This window comes from Eucyclogobius newberryi, unplaced genomic scaffold (genome assembly GCF_026437365.1).
Source record: "Eucyclogobius newberryi isolate DKJ021-1_F unplaced genomic scaffold, fEucNew1.0.hap1 SCAF_29, whole genome shotgun sequence".
NCBI lineage: Eukaryota > Metazoa > Chordata > Actinopteri > Gobiiformes > Gobiidae > Eucyclogobius > Eucyclogobius newberryi.
Genome location: NW_027315934.1, coordinates 133217 through 139236, shown reverse-complemented (window position 1 = coordinate 139236; position 6020 = coordinate 133217). Strand labels below are relative to the sequence as shown.

General features: G+C 47.9%; 3 non-coding genes across 3 annotated transcripts; 1 reads left to right on the top strand and 2 right to left on the bottom strand.

The window, feature by feature from the left end:
- Positions 1 to 73, bottom strand: trnak-cuu (transfer RNA lysine (anticodon CUU)). The gene has a single exon. It is a non-coding gene; the product is annotated as a tRNA-Lys (tRNA).
- A 331-nt stretch (positions 74 to 404) lies between these two features.
- Positions 405 to 522, bottom strand: trnal-caa (transfer RNA leucine (anticodon CAA)). The gene is made up of 2 exons: positions 485 to 522; positions 405 to 458 (listed from the first exon to the last, which is right to left on the bottom strand). It is a non-coding gene; the product is annotated as a tRNA-Leu (tRNA).
- A 2980-nt stretch (positions 523 to 3502) lies between these two features.
- Positions 3503 to 3585, top strand: trnal-caa (transfer RNA leucine (anticodon CAA)). Its single transcript has one exon. It is a non-coding gene; the product is annotated as a tRNA-Leu (tRNA).
- Positions 3586 to 6020: the final 2435 nt, after the last annotated feature.

The window sequence follows — 6020 nt, the reverse complement described above, 5'->3', positions numbered from 1 at the left end:
CGCCAAACGTGGGGCTCGAACCCACGACCCTGAGATTAAGAGTCTCATGCTCTACCGACTGAGCTAGCCAGGCTGGCTGTCCAAAACGCAAAAAAAGGTCAGAATGAAAACCCAGAATTTTTCAGTAGTAAGTCTGGTAAATTAATCTGTCACTTTAATTTCTCAGTGAGTGGTCACAATTACAGTATAAGACATATGATACAGTTCACTCTGAATGTACTCAATGCTTTGACAGTACAGCATCTACGTAGTAGATTGGCCATCACATCACAATTCATCATTGGAAGTAACACTTCATTTGAAATCTTAAGCCAATACGACAATTTTTTATCCATTGTCACACATATGTGCTTGTAAATTAGGGTGTAAAAATGGCTTCCTTTCCAAAGGAAATATTTTTTTTTTGTCAGGAGTGCAGGAGTGGGATTTGAACCCACGCCTCCATTCAGAGACCAGAATCCCCTGTGGCGAGGAAGGAGTTTACCTTGAGTCTGGCGCCTTAGACCGCTCGGCCATCCTGACACTTTATTTATGTGAACTGTGAGTATACAGAATCAGATCCGTTATTACAGTAGCACAAATGACCGTACCTATACTTTGGTAAAAAAACACATCAAACTGCTGTCTCTTTTTAAAGGAGTTTGATGTGGTTGTTGTCACATCAAACTACTGCGTCCTTTAAAAGTCCACATCAAGCTAATGCTTCTTTTTAAAGTCTATTGCAATTGAGATGTCAGTCGAGAGCCGTAACAGCAGTAGTGCATCCAAGAAAGCTGTGTAGTGAATGGATATAGAACCTTTAGTGAAGCAGGAGCCAACAGGCTATTCACATCCTTGTGTAGGGTCTCAAACTACAGGTATTCAGTTTACGATTAAGGAAGATTTCTTAGCAGAAACGAGACAAGACGGGGCACCAGGGTAAATCCCAAAAAGCTAAGATACGGTCCTTAATCGCGCTCGTTAAAAGGTCTGAAGGGTGTTTCACGATTCAGGGACTTACGCATAGTCTAATCAAACAAACAATAGTCAATAACTCTTTCGTGTAGTTTATTTATCAAAAGGGCAATCAAAAAGGGCACCGGAGCAGAAATGCGCACAGGTAAATCACAGGTGATGTTATATCAGATTTAACAGCAGATTTCATGCAGATAATGTTAAACCAGGGTTTTGCCTTTGATAATCAAACGTGTCTATGCTAATCTATATCAAAAAGAGGGAAAGTGAGAAGCTAAGGGAGGAGGAACAGCTGAGTTCTACCCAAATCACGCCACAAAAGAACCGCACACTGAAGTCGGCTTACGATTTTGTAGAACTCTGTCCGGCTGGTCCTTGTCCGCGGACGAGATCCGTGGCGAGGCAGCGGCAGCGGTGGCGCGAGGCAGCCCGTGGAGCGGTGTGGCGGGCGAAGGCAGTGGCATGCCGCGATGTTCGTGACGCGGGGCGGCAGCGGTGGCGCGAGGTGGCGCGTGGCGATGTCCGGGAGTTCCTTAGCGGTAGAACGCTTTAGCTGCGTGTTAGCTCCTCACGCGGCCTTTACTCAGATGAGAACGTAGCGCTGATCCACGTAAACAGCGTAGATTACTTCAAAAATAGTAGAAGCGAAGTAGAAAAGAAAGTCTCTGTCCGGTTTAGCGCTTAAGCTTAGTTCCAGGTGTTTCCAGGTGTTTTCAGAGTTCAGGGGGGCGATGAGGCTGGCCTAGTCTTGTCGACCCACGTGGCGGACGCTTTGTTGAGACAAAGGAAAAGTAAACAGGCTCGTCCGTGGAGACGGCTTCAAAGAGATAGACAAAGGCTTGAACAAAAAAAAAGGAAGAAGAGAGCAAGAAGAGAAGAGAGGAGAAGAGAGCGTTCCAAGCTCGGAGCGTCTTTTTGTCACCTAGCGCCGCAGGGCACGCTGGGAGCGAAAGGGGCGGGCGCTACTGCGACGACACGTTAAACACTTTTGGCAGTTTGTGCACATTATTCCTTGAGGTAGATACATTTTACATCTTCTTTCACCTGTGATGGGCACTCGAGTTAAAGCATTGGGAATATAAAACCTTAAATAGTGGAAAAATACGTAACACAAGGTGAAACATGAGGTGTACGGAGTTGATTCGGACAAACATTCATGGCATAATCACATAAAACATAGTTTTCATCGGGGCGTCCTCCTGTAAGACTGTGGGGGAGAAGGTCTGTTATCGCCAAAGTCACAGCGGCTCCCTGCGGTGAGGGAGAGAGGGAGAAAGAAAACCCCCCAATGTTCAAAGAGAGATTTTCTGTTATCTGGCCGTGGAATGTCCATCTCCATTCCCCTACACTGCACTCTTTTCACTTTTTGATTCTCAGTTTGTTGGCAAGGAATGACTGATGTGGACCCATTTTGGATGAAAACTGTGTTTTGCGTTTGTGGAAATGAGCATCATGGAAGGATGTATGGGCTCTGTGGCGCAATGAGTCGCTAATGGTGAGAGAACATATTTGTTTTTTACAATGGAAAGTCTGCTCGCTTTACTATCTGATGAAAGGCACTGCTGAACGAGGTTCAATTGCCAAGTGTGCTTGAAAAAGTAAGCAAATACATCGGCATTATGTCAAATAACATTATCTTGCAATTTTTCCTCAATATCCAGATTAACTGCAGTATATTGAGTGCGCAATAAATTGGCGAGAGTCGATTGATTGAAAAACTTCCAGTTTTTTTATAGCTACATTGGTACAGGGGATTTAGCTTAAAGGTAGAAAGATTGATGCCCTCGCTCTCCATTAAACACAGTTGATTGGACAGGGGCTGAACTTTCGAATGTTGCTGGCTCGCTTTAAAAAAAAAAAAGATATTGCGGCTTGTAAATTCGCAATTATTATACGATGTGGGCTGTATGACTCTGTGGCGCAATTGGGCAGCGCACTCGGCTGTTAACTGGGAGGTTGGTGGTTCGAGCCCACCCAGGGACGATTGGAAGAGCAATTGCAGGCAAAGTCTACGAGGTAAAATTGGTCAATGAATATCGACTAACAGGTTTGAGTAGCATTTTTGAAACGCATGGTAAACTCCCAATGGATATGGAGTCCGTCGCCTTAACCGCTCGGCCACAACGATACGCTGATACACCGCCCCCTGTAAGTATTATCATTAGTAAGCCATGCCACCTCCCCGGCTTGACCTGCAGGTGTCGGAATTGCGCACGCGCCAGTTTTACTCTCTCTCTCTTTCTCTCTCTCTTTCTCTCTCTCTCTTTCTCTCTCTCTCTCTCTCTCTTTCTCTCTCTCTCTTTCTCTTTCTCTCTCTTTCTCTCTACTTCTTCATCATAAGGACATAATTGTTTAATTTTTTTTTCATCCTTATTATTTAAAATAAAATAAAAATTGACACAATAGCATTTAAAAAAATATCTATATATTATTTTTCTCTTTTCGGCGTTGTCGCATTCTTTATTCAAAATAGTAGCGTGGCGGCGGCGGCGACCGACCGACCGACCGACACCCCTTTTACAAGCGAGCAACGCCATTATAGGCTTTCACCAGGATGGCCGAGCGGTTAAGGCTTCGGACTCAAGATCCGACGGGCGGTGGCCCTCGTGGGTTCGGATCCCATTCCTGGTATTAGCTTCTTGGACAAATATAAAAAATAAAAAAAAACACAACACAGGAAATTTTTGGCGGCGGCAAGGCAACGGCGGCAACGGCAGCGATCGTAAGGTCGACAGATACTTAGGTCCGAGCGCAGCGCGGGCAGTAGCTGGGGGCGCACTCGCCACACACGTGTACGAGGCACCCTCGGTACACGTTCGTCGTTTTAGTGTCCTTGCTCCTGGGGCATATTCGGCACCACTTCCTCTTCGCGGGTACAGCAGCGGGTTCTCTTCCTCCTCCTCCTCCCCCCCTCTCTCCCCTCTCTTCTCCCCGACGACGCCAGGTCATCAGGTCCTCCTCCCCCTCCCCCTCCCTTCCTCCTCCCTCCCGCGTATACGAGGCGCGACGAGCGCGCTCCCCAGCTGCTCCATGAACAGCCTGCGTCTGTGGCGTTTGCCGACCATCCACATCAGGTTCAGCTCCCGCCACAGGACGAAAGCATTGTACGCGGACACGTCGATCATGTTGTGGAACAGGACAAGGGCCCAGCGGCAGGTTTTCCTCCTGCAGCTGTAGGTACCTGTCACCTTGTCCAGGTTGTCCACGCCTCCCTTGGTGCGATTGTAATGCAGCACGGCCGCCGGTTTGCTCGGAGGAGGAGGCTCGCCGCCGCCGCGATTGCCGTCTCCGTAGGTGGCGCCGCACCGTGGTGAGGATCTGCAAGTTCTTGCTCTTCTTCGCCAGGTAGGAGACCAAGGCGACCGAGGGGACTCCGTTTGTTGCCGTAGCCGTTGGAAGAGGTCCCCGGCGCGGTCTCACGAGACGGAAGACGCGATCGCCCTGCGCTTCGTGTCGACCAGTTCCCGCGGGAACTAGCTCCTGTTGGCGCACAGCGTCCCCAGCAGGGTGAGGCCGTCCCTCTCGAAGAATAGCCTGCGGGCGAGCTCGTACGAGGTGAAGAAGTTGTCGCACGTGACGTTGCCCTTTGACCAAGGAAGCCCCAGCGCCGTAATGATTTCCTGGTTTCCTTACATAATTACTTGTGGGATTGTATTTCTTGCTTGCTCTGGCAAGGTGAGCAGTCGTCCCTGGGTGGGCTCGAACCACCAACCTTTTGCCTATCAGCAGATCGCCCTAGCCGATTGCGCCACAGAGGCGAGAATCTTGACATATCCATAAAAGGGTAACCCCTCTAATTGCAATTAGAAATGAAGAAAAACTCTGGATTCAGAGCGCTAACCGCTATACCGTTGAACCACACCTTTCTACAGGATGTCCTGTTTTGAAAATAAGTATGACATTTGATCATTGGGCTATATCAAAGAGAGCAGCATTGAAGTAGGCAAACTTCTGCTTCATGGTTTCATTGTGTGGTGGTCATCACATCTGCCCTACACGCAGAAGGTCTTGGGTACAACATTCAGCAAAACCAAACATGTTACCAAACATGTTCATGCTAACAATGTTCCAACGAAAGCTTGCTGTTTATGTTTTATAGATCCTTTCCAGGCCATTCATGTCCTGATCTCGCAAAATTTCCAATAGACCCAGCGTTCCTATTCATTGTATTTTTGAGCAAAGACTAACATTCAGGTACGCCTGCCGAAACCCGAGATTGAACCAGTCATGAAACATCTCCAACTGGACCCAGATGACCTCATGGTTTCATATGATGTTGTGTCCCTGTTCACCTGCATCCCGACCTCTGATGCAGTAGCAGCGGTGAGGACCAGACTGCAGGAAGACACCACCCTACAGGAAAGGACCAAACTGACACCTGAACACATATGTAAACTGTTGGACATCTGTCTGAACACCACTTACTTTCAATTCCGGGGACAATTTTACAGACAGATTCATGGCTGTGCCATGGGCTCGCCCGTCTCTCCCATAGTGGCCAACCTGTTCATGGAGCACTTTGAGAAGAAGGCACTGTCCTCATTCTCAGGCATAGCCCCAAAACTGTGGCTCCGCTATGTCGATGATACTTTTGTAACAATCAAGAAACAAGAGCTGGAAACCTTCTCTGATCACATCAATGCTGTGGACCCACATATCAGGTTTACAAGAGAAGACGCTAAGGAGAATCGCTTGGCCTTTCTTGATTGTGCCACGATCAGAGGAGAGGACGGGAAACTCCAAATAGAAGTATATAGGAAACCTACACACACGGACCAGTATCTGCTCTTTGGTTCCAACCACCCACTACAGCACAAGCTGGGTGTGATCAGAACCTTACAACACAGAGTTCAAGGTGTGCCCACCAGCTCAGAGGGCAAGAAGAAAGAGGAAAAACATGTCCGTAATGCCCTCTCAGCCTGTGGTTACCCCGCTTGGGCTCTCAACAGAGTGAAGAGAACCAAGAAGCAGGACAAAAGGGAAACTGAACAGAGAAGGAAGGGTGTCTCTATCCCTTATGTGTCTGGCCTGTCGGAAAAACTGCAGAGAATTTTTAGACAACACGA